The sequence below is a fragment of the Artemia franciscana genome, chromosome 18 (genome assembly GCF_032884065.1).
Source record: "Artemia franciscana chromosome 18, ASM3288406v1, whole genome shotgun sequence".
In the NCBI taxonomy this organism is placed as follows: Eukaryota; Metazoa; Arthropoda; class Branchiopoda; order Anostraca; family Artemiidae; genus Artemia; species Artemia franciscana.
Window position 1 is genome coordinate 13,574,175 of NC_088880.1, and position 19,817 is coordinate 13,593,991.

At 33.2% G+C, this 19,817-nt stretch overlaps 2 protein-coding genes across 2 annotated transcripts in view; one reads left to right on the forward strand and one right to left on the reverse strand.

Annotated features, from left to right (window-relative positions):
- Positions 1 to 7,902, reverse strand: part of LOC136038636 (phospholipase D1-like) — a gene marked incomplete in the record, with an annotated part of 372,020 nt that extends 364,118 nt beyond the window's left edge. Inside the window, 1 exon segment of the mRNA XM_065721881.1 lies at positions 7,629 to 7,902.
- Positions 7,903 to 8,029: 127 nt separating this feature from the next.
- The window catches only part of LOC136038638 (leucine-rich repeat-containing protein 24-like), a gene marked incomplete at its 3' end in the record, with an annotated part of 65,186 nt that continues 53,398 nt past the window's right edge, over positions 8,030 to 19,817 (forward strand). Inside the window, 1 exon segment of the mRNA XM_065721884.1 lies at positions 8,030 to 8,164.

Sequence of the window (19,817 nt, forward strand, 5' to 3'; positions counted from 1 at the left end):
AGGTAAAAATTGGGGCGAGGGTGTATATGCCCCCTCTGGGTCCCTCCCCCTATATTTGAAAAAACTTATTTTTTTGTGTTATCAATGAAATGCCTTTTTGCATTTCAATTGTATAAAACGACAAAATTCACCTTTAGATCTTGAAAGATATATTCCCCACCCCCTCCCCATTTTTGTTAATTGACGCCACTACAAGGCTTTGATCTCATTTTTTACTGAAAAGGGTAAATCCAAAAATTTGGATGTAAAAGACACAGAGCTAGGGAAATAGAAATTGAGGGTTTCTAAAACATCCAAATAACTGTAAAGGGGAGTAATTTTAATATAGAAAAAGAAGTAGAAAATAAGATATCGTTGTAAGATATGTGGATTCGTGGGAAAAATTATATTTTAGTATTTTCAGTTTACTGTGAATCCATGAATAATAGTTTTTACTTATACTTCATGTTAAACCACCCTATTCAAATTATAACGGGAATTATTATTTCCGTAATTGATAGGGTATTAAGACTAACATCACGAGAGTACATGGAGAACAAAATAATTTTCATTTGGAAAGGGATACCCTAAAAAATGACTTCTCAAACTATAGGAGGAAGAAACAAAAACTAGAATTAACCAGTAATTGTAGAAAAAGATGAAATAAACCAAACATCAACTACGAATAACTACCATTTATTCCTCGGTCAAAGTGAAAATTAAAGAAACAATTCTGAAATATACAATATAAAAACAGCTTCTAAATCCAAACTAACTGCAGGATCTTTACTAAATACCGTAAAAGCCGAAATACAAAAAAAAAATACAAAGTGATGTGCATAGAACACCCTCACCTGTGTGCAAAATTTTACGTGGGCACATAATAATAAAATTTATAAAATTGGCCTCAACATCATAATACAGAAAAAGATTCCTCCCCAAAGTTTAAAAAAAAAACATCCGAATCAGTAGCAGCCGGGAAAATTTATTTGATCTTCGCCCGATAATATAATGCCTGATTATAAGAAAATAATTGATAATTAGCTTTGTAAAGTTTTAGTAAGATCATAGACATTAGAAAAAAATATATCTAGAAGGAAACTAATATATATAGATAAGAGGGCGAATAAACATTAAACCATATTCGCAATATTTGAAATTTAAAAAAAGCCAGAGCTTTATACATATTTTGAACAATAAAGAAATGGGGTTGAGTTGAACGGGAGCTGAGTTGCATAGGGGTGGAGTTAAATGGGAATGGATTAAGCGGGGATTGAATTGAATGGGGCTTGAGGTACATGGGTTAAATTAGGGTGTAATTATACAGGGCTTAGTTGAATGATGGTTGAATTGCGTGTGGGTTGAGCTAAACTGGGGTTGAACTGAATGGCGATTGAGTTAAATAGGATTGAAAGGAATAGACGTTGAGTTGAAGGAGGGCTGAGTTAAATAGGGTGAGTTGAACGCCATTGAGATAAACAGGGTTGAGTTACATGGAAACCAATTTAAACGAACACAAATTCCTATCTACTACTAATGAAACCTAAAACAAACAGAAATCAAAATGAGTAGCCAGTTCAAACAGAAAGATAAAAAATACTGATAGAGATGAATAAATCAATCCTAAAACACAGAGAGATTAAAATGAATAATCAAGTCAGACACAGAACGAACAGAAATTAGTACAAACAGGAATAGAGCTACTCCCCCCCCCCTGACACTTCTAAAGGATAGGGCGTCATTTGCAGTTTATAAAAAATTATTCGTATTTTAAGCTGTGTGGTTTTACTTGTCATAACATCAACTCCAAAGTAACAACAGAACAGTAGCTTAATATCACAAGGCTAATCAAAGTTTACAAATAAAGGTGGTGCTACACCACTCAACTTATTTAGAGCCTACCGCTACCGAGATATAACGAATACGCTATTTTAATAACCTGGCAATACATGGCGTCTTTTGATTTACCTAGTAATTTAACTACACAGAGTTTAGAAGTCCCATAGAAGCTTGTCGTGCAAAAGTTTCAGTGAATCGGAGAAAAAATTTTTTAGACCCCTGCTTCGCCACAAAACTTTAATTCCTTTTACTCTATCTTCTCGCTTCCCTTTCCCAAACAATACCTGGAAGTTTAAACTTCATCCTCCAAGCCGTTCACAAGATATTGCAGATAGGCTGTTTCGATGACCTGGATGCACAAAATGTCTATCAGTTTGTCCCTGTTCCCTTCCCCAAGTCAAAATTGTGGGTCCACTAATACTCCATTAAAATTACAAGTCAATTCTCGAAACTCTTCCCAAAAAATTACAGATAACTTAAAATTCAGGTGCGCATAGCATCTTTTGGTTAGTACAGACACGAGTGTCGTAACCAGATTACACCCTTGGAAAGCTCTAGGGATCTTGACCAAGAAAACGATCCCCAAGAGCTCTTACCAGATTGTACAAGCAAGACCAAATATGGTCGCCTTTTCTAATATAATATATCTGTAACTGCAAACAATGGGTAATTTATGCATTTTAAGCTGATTACCCCTGGAGGTGTGGGGTGATATCGATTCTAGAGGCATACTTATTACACTTTTTGACATTTCTTAACGAAACAAATTTCTCAAAATTTTGATCCAACATCATGAAGGGTACGGTAGGGGTGGGTAGCAGAAATATTTAAAAAAGGGAGGCTGGTTGCCTTCTAATCATTTTAAACTCTTAAAAAGGGCATTAGAACTTTTAAATTACGATCAAATAAGCCGCCTCCCAAGTTTCTAGGATCACCCCCTCTATATGAAGTGGCCAGAAGAAAATACACGAAGAATAAGATAATAAATTGAAGGGCACTTTACTTAGGCAGAACTAAAGCACTGCCTCTCACTTTCTAGTATATGCAAATTTATTCTAGCTTTTTCTTTCTCGCTTTCTTTTTTTCAACGACAGAGTTGATCAATAACGACTTTGACGAGCATATGTACTCACATCTACAAGTTTAGGGTTCTCATATGATCTTTTTCACGCGGGAGTGGGCCCAAAACGCAAAAAAAAAATGTACGCAATTTCTCCGGGAGAGAAGTGGTTCTTTGGACCAATCTTAGTACAAGAATATCCCATATCCTCCTGTTGGGAGTGGAGGGATTGTTGATGAAATTTTTTTTCGAAGAAAATTGAAACGAGCAAATATAAATAAAAAATACGAAGAAACTGATATATTTAATGGCCCTATAGCCTGACAATATTCTGGCGTTCAAATAGATGGGTTTCACAATTTATTCTAAATTAAGAAATTCTTTATTTGGGTCATCCAATGGTGCAGTAAAGCTACTAAGCTTGATTTCCAGGCTTTTCATTATCTAGTTCCGTATTACAGAGTGTTAATAGTGTAACATACCAACGACTTCCATTGGTCGAAAACATTAGTGACAATCTTTTTTAAAGATTAATAACGTTCTAGTTAGAATCCATCCTTGATTGGATTCTAACTTCAAAAACCTTTAATTGTTACCATTTACGGAAAACACTTCATTTTTTAGCTAAGATTGAATATGGATATTCATTAGCTGAATCATAAGCAAAAATGTGGACAGTAAAGCATTTGGTTAAGCTTGATTTGCAATTTCTTATTTAATGCGTATCTCTTTTTTATAATTAGGTTGAATCATTTGCAAAGAAATTATGCAAGTATTCTTTAGAATTTTATGTTTTCAGGCAAATAATTTTTCAAAAAATTGATTAACTCCCAAGAAAGCCAATAATGCCCATTGTAGCGCTAATGGACATCAGTTTTAAAGGAACTTTTAACTCCTTAAAATCCAACATTGATTGGAAAAAAATGGCTGTTTAACACTAATTGTCATGATCTTTGTCCTCTTGAATCAGTATCAAAAATAAATGCTGAATCTTTGGATTTTAGTGTTCATCATAACCATAGTCAAAGAGCATGGGGAACTGTTAAGAGAGAAAATTCATCTTTGTCTTTGAGAAAAAAAAACAACCAACGCCATCTTGTATTACCCAGCAAAGTCATACAAGATAATTACAAAAAAGAGACAAAAATGGTAGTAGAGTTTCTTTTATATTTTCTATTTTTATTTACATTGGGACGAAGGCGAAACTTATTCAAAAAAGTCAGAAGCTATGTTTGGATATAATTCGTTTCAAAGTAGCTTATGGACTGGGATATAGCCTATTCTTAATTATTCTATAGTCAATAAAAATAAGTTTAAAACAAAATGATATGCGCCCTTTCAGAAAATTTCAGGCTGAATCCTGGTAAACTTGGACTTTTTATAGCAGTCCAAATGTTAATCATTAATCATTTAGAATGAACCTTGTTTTGAATCTTTCTAGTTCCCAAAGTATAAGGGTGCATTGTCACTAGTGGTTTTTGTCAAAGCAGTAAAGTTCCCTATATTGAAGCGTCAAGGTTTCCTCCCTCGTCAGTCTTCATAGTTTTGACTGTATCTCTAGATTTTTTTTTCAACAAATTCACTTATTGGGGTAGCATATCTCTTATGGAGGTTAACTATAGCTATCAAAATAGGAAAGAGCTAGAGAAACAGACTTGTAAAAGTCCTAATATCTGGGATTCAGTTGAGTATGGTTCAAAAATACCCTGAAAAATGCAAATATTCTATAGAGATTTTTTCTTTCAAACCCTGAGGCATATTTTTTTTTCTTCTTCTTTTTCCTAATTCCTCTTTTGTTAAGTTACTTCTTTGCAGCTCTAGCTAGAGTTTCTGCACTCAACTCTCCCCTCGGACTTTGAGCAGTGAGTTCAGATTTTAAGCATTTTACATTGCTTCATAAATACGTTCATATGCTGGTCTCCGTTGTATCTCCACAATTGGTATCTACCATTTTGTGTTTTGCCTGTTTCGACAAGTTCTTTTAATGGGAAAGCTGTATTTCCTATGCTCAACTAGATAAAAGTGCCAGATTAAGAGCCACCCAGTGATCCAAAAAGATTTTTGAAAGGGGCGTCAAAAACACATTAACATAGAAAAGAACAAACTACCAACCCAAATCATACTTCCCAGTGGGCACCACAAACCATGCATCAAATTAATTTCATAAAATCTATTATCAGAATTATCCCTCAAGATCAAAATTTAGCTTTATTTATTATTTACTAGCTGTTGGGGTGGCGCTTCGCGCCACCCCAACACCTAGTTGGTGGGGGCGCTTCGCGCCCCCCCCCAAGCCCCCCCGCGCGCGTAAGTCGTTACGCGCCATATTAGTTACGCGCCATTGTAGTTGTGTCCCTATGTCCCACCTGTGAATATAGATATATATATATATATATATATATATATATATATATATATATATATATATATATATATATATATATATATATATATATATATGTTTTTAACTACGTAAAACTTGCGAATATACAACATTCTTTGCTGTCCCATTGTCTGTGCATATAAATAGATTTTCAGGTTTACCGAGTCTTGAACATGCAACATATAATGGTCCATGGGAAAACAATCCGTATTCAGATCTATACCTCATGATTCTAATGATTGCCGTTGAGCTTTGTTGATGGTGATTGCTAATCGACCATTCCCTGAGTCGCCATCGTCATTTATATATCCCCCTGTGCACCCCGGCGTCCCCTTTGTAGTTATGTCCCTGTGTCCCGGTCGTCATTTATATTCCCTGTGTCCCGGTCGTCATTTGTGTCCCGGTGTTCCAGTCTGTGATTTCTCTTTGAGTGTCCCGGGCGTCATTTATATTCCTTGTGTCCCGGTCGTCATTTATATCCCCCTGTGCCCCCCGGCGTCCCCATTGTAGTTGTGTCCCTGTGTCCCGGTCGTCATTTATATTCCCTGTGTCCCGGTCGTCATTTGTATCCCGGTGTCCCGGTCTGTATATACATTCGTTTTTTGGTTTTGTTTTTCTCCTTTATTTTTTTCCTTTTTTCTTTTTTTTCTTTTTTAGTTTATTTAGATTTTTAGATTTTTTAGTTTTTTTATTAGTTTTTAGTTTTTTTGTAGTTTTTACCATTTTTTTAGTTTTTTTAGTTTTTTTTTTTTTACTTATGTCCTGGTCGTCATTTATACTCCCTGTGTCCCGGTCGTCATTTGTGTCTCGGTGCTTTGTTGATTGCTAATTTATATTATATTTATATTTATATTTTTTATATTTATTAATATTTTTTTAGTTTTCTTTTTCTCTTATTTTTCAGTTTTTTCCTTTTTTTTAGTTTTTTCTTTTTTAGTTTTCAGTTTTTTTTGTTTTTTACCTTTTTTTAGTTTTTTTAGTTTTTTTTAGTTTTTTAGCTTTTTTAGTTTTTTTATTAGTTTTTAGTTTTTTTTTTAGTTTTTGCCTTTTTTTAGTTTTTTCAGTTTTTTTTAGTTTTTAGTTTTTTACCTTTTTTTAGTTTTTTTAGTTTTTTAGCTTTTTTAGTTTTTTTTCTTTTTAGTTTTTTTTGTAGTTTTTACCTTTTTTAGTTTTTTTTCTTCTTTTGTATTAGTGTGAAATAATTCAGACGTCATATGCGGACAAACACGACGTCACTCGACAGACAGACAGACAGACATAACCCACAAACAACTTATTTTTATATATATTTATTCATATTTTTTTAGTTTTCTTTTTCTCTTTTATTTTTCAGTTTTTTCCTTTTTTTTAGTTTTTTTCTTTTTTAGTTTTTAGTTTTTTTTAGTTTTTTACCTTTTTTTAGTTTTTTTTAGTTTTTTTAGTTTTTTAGCTTTTTTAGTTTTTTTATTAGTTTTTATTTTTTTTGTAGTTTTTGCCTTTTTTTATTTTTTTCAGTTTTTTTTAGTTATTAGATTTTTACCTTTTTTTAGTTTTTTTTAGTTTTTTAGCTTTTTTAGTTTTTTTTTCTTTTTAGTTTTTTTTGTAGTTTTTACCTTTTTTTAGTTTTTTTCTTCTTTTGTATTAGTGTGAAATAATTCAGACGTCATATGCGGACAAACATGACGTCACCTGATCCACAGATCCACACACAGACAACTTATTTTTATATATATAGATTGCTTACAAAAACGTTCGTAAATAAAATTAAAAGTTCTACTGGTCTTAAAAAAAAATTGATGGTCAACTAGGCCCCCTCCCCGCCCCTTTTTTTCTAAAAATTGCCCGAACAAAACTTTGAGAAAGCCATTTCACCAGAAAGCGAAAACTAATGTGCAAAATTTCGTTTTAATTATTCATGTGCAATGAACCAAAATCAAAACCTGCATTGATTCAAAAACGTTCAGAAATTAAATAAAAAAAACAAGTTTTTTTAACTGAAAGTAAGGCACGACATTAAAGCTCAATACGAACAGAAATTATTCCGTATATGAAATGGGCTATCCACTCCTCAACGCCTTGCTCTTTACGCTAGTTTGACTCTTTGTTACGGTTCCATCTTTTAAAACAATAAAAAAAACTTTCACGCAAAGAGCGAGACGTATAGGTCCCTTTCATATACGGAATAATTTCTGTTCATTTTCAGTTTTAATGTCACTCCTTACTTCCAGTTGAAAAAAAATTGTTTTCGTTATTCAATTTTATCACTCAATAGCAAAATCTTGCTTGCTAATAGGCTTAAAAAATGTGTCACTTTTTTATCCCTTTTTTGTGTGAAAAACAGCTTAATCCAAACTCTGGACCAAATGATAATATTTGTGGCATAATTACTTTCATTTGTAGTTATGGACAAATGAATACAGACAAAGATAACAGTATTTGTCATTTCAAGCATTCCTACAATATCACTGGAAAATGCCTCTTTAGTCGTAAATAAGTTGTCTATTTAAGTTTCAGTCATAATTCCTCTAAAATTAAGCCTTTCCCCTTTCCTCAATTTTAAAAATTTCAATGACACAGAGCAAACTCCTTATCCAACAAATTTCCAGAGATTCAAGGACACGAGGAGCTGTTTCCAGTTGATTCCGTGTGCTAACTCTGATCGTGGTTAAAACTCGAAAATTCTGCTGACAAAATACTCCAGTGATATACTCAATAAATTGAAAGGCTGTTCATTGGACCGTACTCAGCAGCTAATTGACCGAAACCTTGGTGGATAATAACACGGATACAAGTACTGAAATAAAATGAACATCTTATTGGAAAGGGAATAAATGGGATGGCAGTAAAAAGAGAATCGTGATAGGATTTAATGTATCAAAAACAGATTTGGAATATAGCAGCAAGTGATTATAGAGTCTCTAGAGGTATAATTTGAACTTTAACTAAAGTAAAACTGTTCAGTAGCCTACAGTTTTTGGCCCAAAAATGGTTCACTGTGCATCAAACGCAACAATTTCTGCTAAATTTGGGAAAGCAATAAGTAGCTTTCTATTGTTTTATACCGGTTTATGCGCAATAAGGGTTAGATTTTCGGAATTTAAGGGCTTTAGACTTTCTAAAACTAAAATCCTATTGTTTAAGACAATTAAAGTATCACCTAACTTTTCGAATATCTACAATTTTTAGACAATAAATTTTTAAGTTTACTTTCTCTATTTATTCTATATTGGAATTCAGCGTAAAATGTTTCATTAGGGAAACTTGCCTGAACAATATTTCTTAAATTAAAGCAAGCAAATTTAAAATAAAAAAAAACTGACTGTAATATATACTTCACCAAGATGAAGGACGGTGTAAAATCTCTCCTTCGCTTTCGAAACCAGCGGAAAGTTCTGTTAAAATCTGTTTTTAACCCAAGTTTTATCTGACAGAAGAAAAGCTTCAATCATAGTTGAGTGAAATAGTTTCATTCAAAGGCCAGAGTAAGAATTATAAAAGATTCTTCACAAAAAAAGATTTTTTTTTTCTTGAAGCAACACAACTAAAACTTTAAGAAGCTACTAGATTTCCTTATCCGGCTTTTAGAAAGTTCCTTTATTTTGGTAGATTCCCTGAACAAACTCTATAGATTACTCTAGTCAGAATCAAGTAGATTACCTAAAAAAAAAAGATCAGGCACAATTCTTGACCAAACTTTGTATACTACTAAACAAAATGATGAGAGAAATTCTGGTCTATTTCTAGAGCAAAATTCCATTACATTCACTCACCCAAATTATGCATACTGCATGAGTCAAATATTGGTACAATCTCACGAAAAGTTCCAGTATACACCTTTAGCTTAACTTCAGTTTATTATTTTGCCTAACTCCAGTACTTTCCTGAGCAAAATACCACAGATTCCCTAAGTAATATCTACAGATCCGGCGAATTCCTCTGATCAACAACTTTTCCCTTTGTAAAGCTTAAGCGTGAGACTTAAAATTCATCAGAATGCTTTTACAAACCTTCTGGGTAAACGGTGTACCCTTTCCTCTATACTTCCCCTTGAAAAAGCTGTGTGCACTCAAAATTCATCAAAATGCTTTTACAGACCTTCTGGGCAGGCTGTATCCCCTTTCCTCCATCCTTCTTCTTGAAAAAGCCGTGTGTATAATACAAGGAAAGCTTTAGAATAATTAATTACTCCCAGCTTTCTTGCAAAAAATTAATTAAATCCAGAGAGAAACTCCAAGGAACATTGACAGAAAAAGAAATTTCATTCCTTACAATTTAAGCACTGAAGTGACGTGCAGTAAAAAAGAGCAATGTTTTTCCCATGTATAACTTTTTTCCCTTGCTATTGCGCACAGAAAGGGTTGTTGTATAAACTTGAAAGGGGCTTACAAGCACGGAATTAGAAATTTCCATTACCTTTTTTAAGGGCAAAGTGGTTGAAGACCCAAACCCTATCACATGCCTTCCCCCCCCCAGTGCATTGGATCCAAATTCTTCTATTTTATTTCACTCAAAATTTTTAAGAATCTAGAAAATGTGCGTCAAAGGGTGGGGAGCAAGACCCACGCAGACCCAAGGGCAAGTGCTCCGAACTAAATAGTTGGCCTGTTCTTCACAAATACATATTAGTAGAAAAGGAGGACATATGATGCTCGGTTAAAACCGGAATCTTGCAAGGAATTCAAATATGTATGGGTGGAGGCGAAGGTTAGACCCATAGCAAATTAAACTTGCCAGACTTTCTGGTCAGCAAGACCAAAATAATTGATGGAATAAAATAAAATAAAATATTGGACTAAAATAAAAGGAGATTACCAGAACCACGATAAGTGTGAAACCCAGGCTGTGCTAATTGATGATCTTGAAACTTACAGGTTATGAGCCCTGGGTCAACGGGACCTCAGAACACAAAAAGAGTTCTGGGTCAATGCACAAAAAAAAGTTTGAAATCAATGAAATAGACCCAAAGACCTTGAAACTGATCCTCTAGTTTACAAAGCTAATTTCGACAGAAAATGAGATTTGTGATAATCCGAAAGTGCTAGCTTGTCTGGTTCCTCATGTACATGGCTTCAGAGCTGACAAAAAAAAACTTTGAAAATGTTAGGAGCAATCCCACTCTAGACCCCAGCTGACTCTAAACTCTATTTTCTCCTGGCCTTTGTTTCTTGTTGGGTTACCCATGTCTTATCTGTTCCTTGATGCAAAGGCAAAGGTTACTTCTCCGCTTCCTTCCCTTAAAAATGTAACTTGATGTATTGAAACTTGTTTTGGCCTCTCATACAGCCTACGACATGCAATAGTATACTGTGAGCAAATCCATCAAGTCTAGGCTCAGGCAGATATGACTAGCAGTCACTGGGTCACGGACAGACAGCCTTACCAATTCTTGTTCTGCTGCCAAGCCTTTCAAGATATGCAGTATCAGTCTTCAGTCTACTGGTACTTCACACAAGCATTTTTTTTTTTTTTGCAAGAACCTTCTAAGGATTTTCAACCTCTATGATTAGACAACAAAAAAGGCCAGTTTCCCCTGCAACACCCTAACCCCCACTGTACCGCCAAATTTTCAAAGATAGGTATGAATGTTGAACCTTTTTTTAACCCTATTGGGCCTGCATCATTGAAGGCACAAAGTTAGTCCTTGAACCCTTTAGCCCCACCCCTTGGTGCTAAATTTCCAGCAAATACACAGGCAATTTTTTTGGCGTCATTTGGCTTCAAACTTACAGAGCAAGTACCTTGGGGAAACATCATGAGAATGAATATATATATATATATATATATATATATATATATATATATATATATATATATATATATATATATATATATATATATATATATATATATATATATATGAGTCAAATGCCTCTTCTCTCACATTTACAGGAAAGTTTTCTAACACACTTCAGCTAATAAGGCAAGAGATATGCCTCCACCCTAACCACCTTTTTTGATAAGCAACAGGATCTGCTTGAAATTTTTTGGGCACATAGCTATAGTCATCCAAACTTCCGTCACAAATTTTAGACTCCTGGACATTTCTCTTTGGAGTGATTAAATGTCTCATAGCAAAATATCATTGGAACCTGTCTAAGAAATTTTAAGCAAATTTCAACACTGTTTCTTCTTTCGTTTTTTTTCTGTTTTTTTTTTCTTCTTGATATGTTTGTTTATGTTTCCATTATTGTTCTTATCTATTTTAGATGCTCAAAAGTGCTGTGTAAAACCTAGATAATTTATTTTCGTGTGATCACCCGTTCCTCAGACAAAAGTAAGCTTCAAGAGCCAATGATCACTTCCCTAGCCAGTTACAATAGAGGCCACAGACATTGCACTAAGTGCATGTCACATATTCAGCAAATTTTTTTTTTTCTAAGATGCTTCGAAAAATTCATCATGGAAATCATTCTTATAAAAACAGAGAATTTTCATAATTTATTTTGTTTAAAACAACAGAATAATAATATAGGCTAAGATATAATATTGAATAAAATATGACTATATTCAAAGGAGCCTACACAGAACAGAAATCATCATGGCTTATATATGATAAAAAATCTTTTGCCTCTTCAGTCCAAATTGTAAGTGAAACCATCATTTCAAATTTATTAAGTGAAACTAGAACTGGCCAGTAATTTTGATTAAATGTTCAAATTTGGCGTAAAAATCACATTGCAATCTAGAATTTTAACTCTTAAGTAGAAAAACTTAAGATCTTTGTGAATGCTCCTACACTTAACACACAAGGAAACTATGCCAATTAACAACAAAAACGAATTAATTTTTAAGAATGTTTTTCAAAAAAAAACTAAAGAAAATTAAAGAGCATTAATAGATCCTAAAATGAGTAGAAAAGAGTCGCTTAATAAGTCAAATTGAAAAAAGCAGAAAATATTAGGCAACAACGAGTGAAGCCATGATGAGCATGAAATTAAAACCGATAATTAATTCAAACTTGAAAATACCAGAATCAACAAGGATTAATGAACAAAATTTAAATATACAGACACCAAAATGAATAGCCAATGTAAAACTAAAAAACAAACAAAAATTCAAACAAATAATCAATTCAAAATGAAAAGAAAGATGCCACCAATAAGAGTGGAACTCCTGTCCCCTGAAACCTTCTAAAGGATTGAGTGTCATTTATGTCTTACTGAAGACAAAATATATTTTGAATAGTTTTTTTTCAGAAAAACATTGAAAAATGAAATGTTGCTTAAGATTCATGAAACTTATTTTTACATATCACTATCCTTCAAAACTCAATTTCTTTTTACCGATCTAATACGCAACAAACTTTAATCCTTGTTTTCTTCCTTTCAAGTAAACGGAAAATCAAATGATGAATAATTTACAAATCAAGTAATTTCAAATATTGTCACAGTAAACAAATAGTCGATTGTCGTTTTAGAAGATTTACTTAGGCATTCATTTTTGAGGCTCTAGAATGAAATAAAACCAAAAGAAAAAATAGGAAAAATTGTAAAATAGTAAGCTAAACAGGAAGTCGTAAATGTGTCTATTTTAAGAATCAATTTTTTCTTTCCTGGAAACTTGATTAGCATTTTGATTCTATTTTCACGTTACCGTAAAACAAATAAACTCCTATATCATTTTCAGCAAAGAACAAATGAAACTCTATCTTTAGGAGGTTTGATGGGATGGTAACCTGACTCTTACTTATGGTAATTTCTGTTAACTTGGTTATTCATTATGGCATCTGTTCATTTTAGATTCATACTTATATTTCTTCTTTTGAGTTTAACTTGTTGATTCATGTTAATTTTTGTTAATTCTTAATATTGTTCATTAGGAAAAACTCTTTTTCTTGGAAAAGAGTTTCTTAACTTAATTCATTTATGCTGTTAAAACAACAACTCCAAAATTTAATATTTATTGATACATATGTGCAGAAGAACTGGAAACACCATTTCCATTTTGAGGCCTTTTTATATTCGACTATAGGTGGGAAGCCAAATCTGTCCTTCTATGGGTACTCAGGAGTTATACACCTGACAACTCGGCAAATACACAAACACTGTACACAAAAACCTCCATAAGGAAGGTGATAAGAATGAGTGTCATACTTATTGAGACATTAACCTGGCTTCTTTAGGAAGCAAATTACTTGACATGATGATACTTTTTGGGCTTAAACATGCCATAAATGAAGTTTTAAGATCAGTGACCAAATTATTTCCTCTTAGGTTAATAATTAAGAAGTGCCCAAGTCATCAGACACCTTTAGTCATCAGTTTTATCGATAATGAGCAAGCGTTTGATCAGCTGATAGAAGAACTTTAGCAAAAGTCCTATCCTTGTATGATATACCAGATAAATATATTAAAGAGATTAGAGCTATGTTCGAGAATAACATTATTGCAGGTAAGGTAGAAAATGAGATTATTAGCCAGTTTTGTATAAATCGGGAGTTCAGCAGTGTTGCATTCTGTCCCCATTTATATGTATTAATTACATATAAATACACAATTGGGCAAATGCACACATCTTTAGTTGACATTGTATCAAATCTTTTGCTGATCATTAGGAGGAGAATCAGGCTAGGATTTAAAAAAAAATGAAAAATGGGTTAACCAGCTGATATATGTATCCTTGATTGAGCTAAGTCATTTGAAAAAAAAAACAGATCATTCTTATCTAACTCCTAAACTGAAAGCTTACAAATAGCATGATTTCATAATCAATTGGGTTGGAGATTTCCAATAAAAAGATTCTTATACATGAGCTGGGGATATTACCATGACAATCGTAAGATTATGCATTTACCTCTTGTTCTAGTTATCAGTAGGGTTCCCCAAGAAACTATTCTTTAGTGAGTTTGGAATGTATCTGTTCAGGCGTTTAGCTTTCTGAAACGGTTATACAGCCCGAATACAGGGTCTATAAGGGTTTTTTTTCCTTATGCCTCTAATCTTGAAAAACTATATTGGGAATGCTCTATGACAAAAAGTTCTAACTTCCTGACTTCAAAAAAAATTGCTTATAATCCAGCTCTAATGCTGGGAACTACTTTGCCAAGATGTGCACTATATGGAACTAACTACAAAGAACTAATCCAAACTAAAAAAAAAACATTACATCAATACTAAAACATGTCTACCTGTTCTCACATAGCCTCATAAGTGGGAAAGGGGTGGAGATAGAAGCTTGACAATCACTTTTCTATTCCTGTAAATTCGCCTGTGAACCATTCCTTAGAACTTACATCTACCTAGGGTAAATTGCTAATTTTTTTGCCATAACCCTATTCTGCCACAAGTGTAACCACTTTAGGCTGCAGCTAGAATTCGTGTTACAGCAGCACTAGCAAAGAAGACACAACTGCATTTTGGACAATTATACAACTTACAGCAATTTAAGCTTAGATTGTTGTTATTATCATCAGCAGTAAACTGTGCTGCATCATCAGCAGTAAAACTACTGATGATGGACACTATATATGTGTCTGAAATATTCAGATAAAATTTTATATTTGTTTCACTGTTGATTAAAAGGTTTCATCCCTATTTTGAACTGTTATATTTTTGTCATGGAAAGGCAGTGTTGTCTTCGAAGTTAACCCATTCACTTCTATTGATTTTAGATTGTGTATTTCCATCAGGTCATTTCTTAATAAAAAAAATATTAGCCAATAAATTAGTGGTACAAAACAGTACTATTTTACTGATCACTAGCTACAAAATATCAGCTCTCTGAAAAGTTGATTAGATTGAGTAGGCAATTTCATGAATTGAAAATGAGATTTTCAGAAAAATTAATCTTGGTGAATTTATGTAAGATTTATGGGTGAAAGAAATGCTTTTTATTTTACCAATTTTATTTCAGTTTTGTTTCTTTTTAGTTCAATTTGATTCAATAAATTTGATTGAAATAAAATATGGTAATTTTATGATTGTTACAAAAGTTATTTGAATATTAGGCTACATGTATTTACCATTCATAACAGTAATAATTAAATTGACTTAAATGAAAGGTTGTCACAGATTTGTATAATTTAGGATTGAATTTCAAATAATATGAATTGCACTAATCATAATATATTATGTTTGACACATATTTCATCATTATCTATTGCATGACTTACTAAACTTAAACAGGGGGGGGGGAAGGATCTGGCTTTAAGAATGTTCTAGGCCTTTCTTCTTCCAAATTCAGCCCTGCTCTAAATACTATAGCCCCTATTATCCACAAAATAATTCTTAACTGTTAACATTTTTAACAAATAATAAAACTGTTTATTTGAAACAAAGCTTGATGAGTACTTTAGTGCCTACAATAGACTACAGGACAAAATAAATGAAAATGATAATTCTGCAAAAGCTTAAGAGTTTTATAAATTTCTTAATATGATAGGAATTATACTGAAAATTTGTGAACTGATTTTGATATTTTAAGCTGTTTATTTGATGAATATATTTGAATGCTTTGTTAAGACATTTGATATAATTTGCCACCAAAGACCCAAACTATAGCATACCCAATATGGTAAACTCAGTACCATATGAATTGTAGTGATGGGTCCTACAAAGCTATTTTCAGCAACCAAATGGAGAGAGATCTTGGTGGCCTAGTAGATGATGAGTTGAGGCTAGAGTCTGGAATGTATATTACATACCCAATCAACAAAACTGAGGAACCAGCAATGTAATCAGTCCACAGGGAGGCAAGAAATGTATTAAAGACCTCTATGATGTCCCTTATCCCCCCTGTCTTCATAAGCTTGGAATACCATCTCTAATGTATAGACAAAAATAAGGCAATGTGATAACAGCAGACAAGCTAAGAAATGATAAGGATACCATTTCTGACCAGACAATTCAGAGAGAATTTGTGGTCACTCTCATAAGCTTTCCTAGAAACAAACAAACACCAGACTAAGGAACAAGTTCTTTTCAAATAAAGTTGTCAACTTGTGGAACTCCCTCAGTGGAAAAACAGTGACCTCTACCGGTATGGATGTACTCAAGTCACCAGTGGACAGGGAGTGGCTCAATAAACTATGGAGCACTGCTTGGGATGCCATAGAGAACTAACTATCATCATTGAAACTGGTGGGCACATGATTTTTCCTATTGGTGGCAAGTGCAATTTAAGGTATAACAATCTAATTTAAAATAAGGATTTATAGTTTTCATTATAGAATATAAAATGTTTGACATATGAACACAAAGAAAGGAAATAATCAATAAAAAGAGAAAAATCAAATAGGTGAAAAACAAGGATTTTATCAGCCAGTAGCAAAATATGAAAAACAAGCAAATATTTTGACAAGGACCTCTGCCAAGTCGTCCTCAGTGCTCAAAAAAATAAGAAAAGGGGAAAAAGAAAAAAGGAACAAAGAAGAAACAACAACAAAATCTAACCTTCTTAAGTGAACTGTACAAGAGGAAAAAAGACACTGAATCAAACAACAAAAACCAACTTGAAATCAATGAAAGAAAAGTTACCAATTAGATTGAATAAGTATCCTTTGCCTTGCAATAGATTTTGCCTCTCTAAAATTTTGGTTTTCATTAGATATGCAGACAGTTTGTCTTAAATTAGATGGGCAAAAATATAAACTTTGCAGTGATGTAACATGATGTAATAACCAAGAACAGAATAAATAAGTGAAAAATTGGTATCACAAAAATATTCAAGACTGTAGAAAAACTTTTGCAAATCAAAATCAGTATTGAATTAGATTTTATTTTTGTTTTAATGAATCAATGCTATTAGACAAAATTTCAGGGCCCTCTAGAAGGAGAGGTAGTGGAGGTAGGTACTTCAAAATACCTTCCCAGGACATACTTTAGCCTGTAGATCCATCCCTAAAAGTTTCATTTTCCTAACCTAACCCCTTTCCAAGATAGCAAGAAGTCACCAAACTAGAATTTACTAGAATTAAACTAGAATTAGAGAACTAGAACTAAAGTAGAAACTAAACATTTGCCAAAGTACAATCCTGTAGATTTGCTGGTCAGTGATGATGGGAAGCCATTGACTTAATAGCATCCCATTCTGTCTTCCATGGTTTAATGGACAGACTCTCTTCAAAAACAATCTTAAAGGCATCAATGGAGGGAGCAGCAGCAGCAATATCAGGAAAATTATTCCAATGGGCCACTACTCTATTGGAAAAGTGTTGGTTATAGACTCTGGTATTGGCTCTCTCCTGGGATAGCTCCTTTCTAGTTTATGCCTCCTTGTCCTGGAGGATGCATGAAATTAAAAGGGCTTTTGATAGGGAAAGTCAGTATCCAAAAGTTTATAAGACATTATGACTCTTTGACATCTTTCCACAAGCATTGGGAGCTATTATTTATTCAAGCAAGATAGGTATTTGAGATAACCAAGATATCTGGGTCAATGTTCCTATTACCTGAACAATTGTTTAGGGTCATGAAACTATTGTTAATAGATGCATTTTGACTTTTGGAGCATCTTTTCTCTCTTGCAAAATTACTGCAAACTCACCATTACAGAGCTATTATATATTTGCACATTAGGGGGGGGAGGTAAAGCATAGCATATATTAAATACAGCAATGGTTAGTTTACATAGGCTATTTAATATATGCTATGCTTTACCCTCACCCCCTGATGTGCAAATATATAGCTCAAATTTGTTTTGGTAAAATTCTAGTTAATTGACTTCTTGCTATCTCGGAAAGGGTTTAGGTTAGGAAAATGAAACTTTCAGGGATAGGTCTAAAGTCTAAACTATGTCCCACAAAGGTATTTTAAAGTACCCATCTCTACTCCTTCTCCCTTTAGAGGGCCCTGAAATTTGCCTACATGACAGATCTATACCTATTGGAATTTTGACAAAACAACATTTTACCTTATTTTCAGTTACTAGTTGCTTTTTCTCTGCCTTTAGTTCTGAAAATGCAATTCCTGTTATTTGAGCAGAATTTTGAGCCATATCAATGTTTTTTTCAAAATATAGGAAATGCATTTGCATATCTTTAAAACCTTATAAAATGGAATTGAGCAAAGTTATGAAGCTGAAAACAATATTGTTATACTTCAATTAAGCAAAAAATCTATTTTGCAAGGTTTCGCTTTTATAACACAAATATTTTTAAAGGTCATCAAAGGTCAGGGCCCTCTAGAGGGAGAAGGAGTGGAGGTAGTTGCTTCAAAATACCTTCCTGAGACATACTTTAGTCTGTAGATTCATCCCTGAAAGTTTCATTTTCTTAACCTAAACCCTTTCTGAGATAGCAAGAAGTCAATTAACTAGAATTTTACCTTAATTTCTAAACTATTACAGATTTGTGATTTCAAATATCCAATCAACAAAAACAGAAATGATTGCAATTCTATATGTGTAAATACAAAAATATTTGGGTTGGAATAACTCCATAATGGTGAGTTTGTGGTAGTTTTTCAAGACAGAAAAGATGTTCCAAAAGTCAAAATGCATCTTTTAACAATAGTTTCATGACCTTAAACAATTGTTCAGGAAATAGGAACATTGGCTGATATCTGTCTAGGCTATAGCCTAATTAGACAGTGGCCAAGTGCTGGTGGTCTTAAACTAGTCTTGAAATTTTTAAGTCTTCCATCAAATAGTCTTAACAATAAAGTAGGCCTAAATGTTCCTGAATTTGGCATACAACAGGCCTACTGGGCTATAGTTCAGCTTAAATCAAACTGCATCTTCCCATTCCTTAGGCCTACTCTTTCAAAGCTTTGGATTTGACTAGCCTATGTTTATTCTATTTTTTTAATACTTTGCCAGGGTATTATGACTATATAGCCTACCTTTAGCTGAATCAGTGACTCACTACATTGATCTCAAGCAACACATGCAATAATCTTAAATTAGCTGCGTCCATATGTACAGTGTTTGCTACAAGCCAGATTTTCGGCATGACTGTCAAATTTTTAAAGTATTTTCGCCTAAAGAGCACAACTTTTCAGGTTTTTGCTATCAAGTTAACACGCACATTGCTGATTACCACAAACAGAAATAGGGCTAACGTCCCAAAACTGACTCGGAGCCGTTCAAATGGGGATAACCGGGTCATCTTCCCAGGTCACCTCAGCTGATGGGGTGCCACGGTAGGGGGATTGCTCAATTTAATCAAATTTTTTTCCTTATAATGGTGACGGAAGGGAGGGCTGTAATTAATTTTTTTCCTGAGGCACCACCAACCCTAGGAACGAATTTGGATTTTATTCCTGTTTGTGGTAGTGTTTTCCTTTTTCAAGCTTAACTTTATTCATTTTGATTTATCCGCTTTAGGATCAATTTATTTACCTGTAGCAGTGTCTGCATATAATTTATTTAGACTTCTCTTCATTTAAATTCATTATTAATTAATAGTAATTTCTGTTTGTTTTCAGTTTAATTGCCACATGATTTTATTTCTGATCGTCTTTGGTTTAATATGATTCTTCACTGTTTTTTGGAAAACATTTTTTTGGAAAATATTTTCTTAAATTTTCCGTCGGATAATAATAAGAATACTTGTAAGGTTTTTTCAGTTTATTTGCTTAAGTATTGAGATTTTGAGTTGCTATTTGATTATTTTGCAAAATTTTGAATAATTTCCTCAAA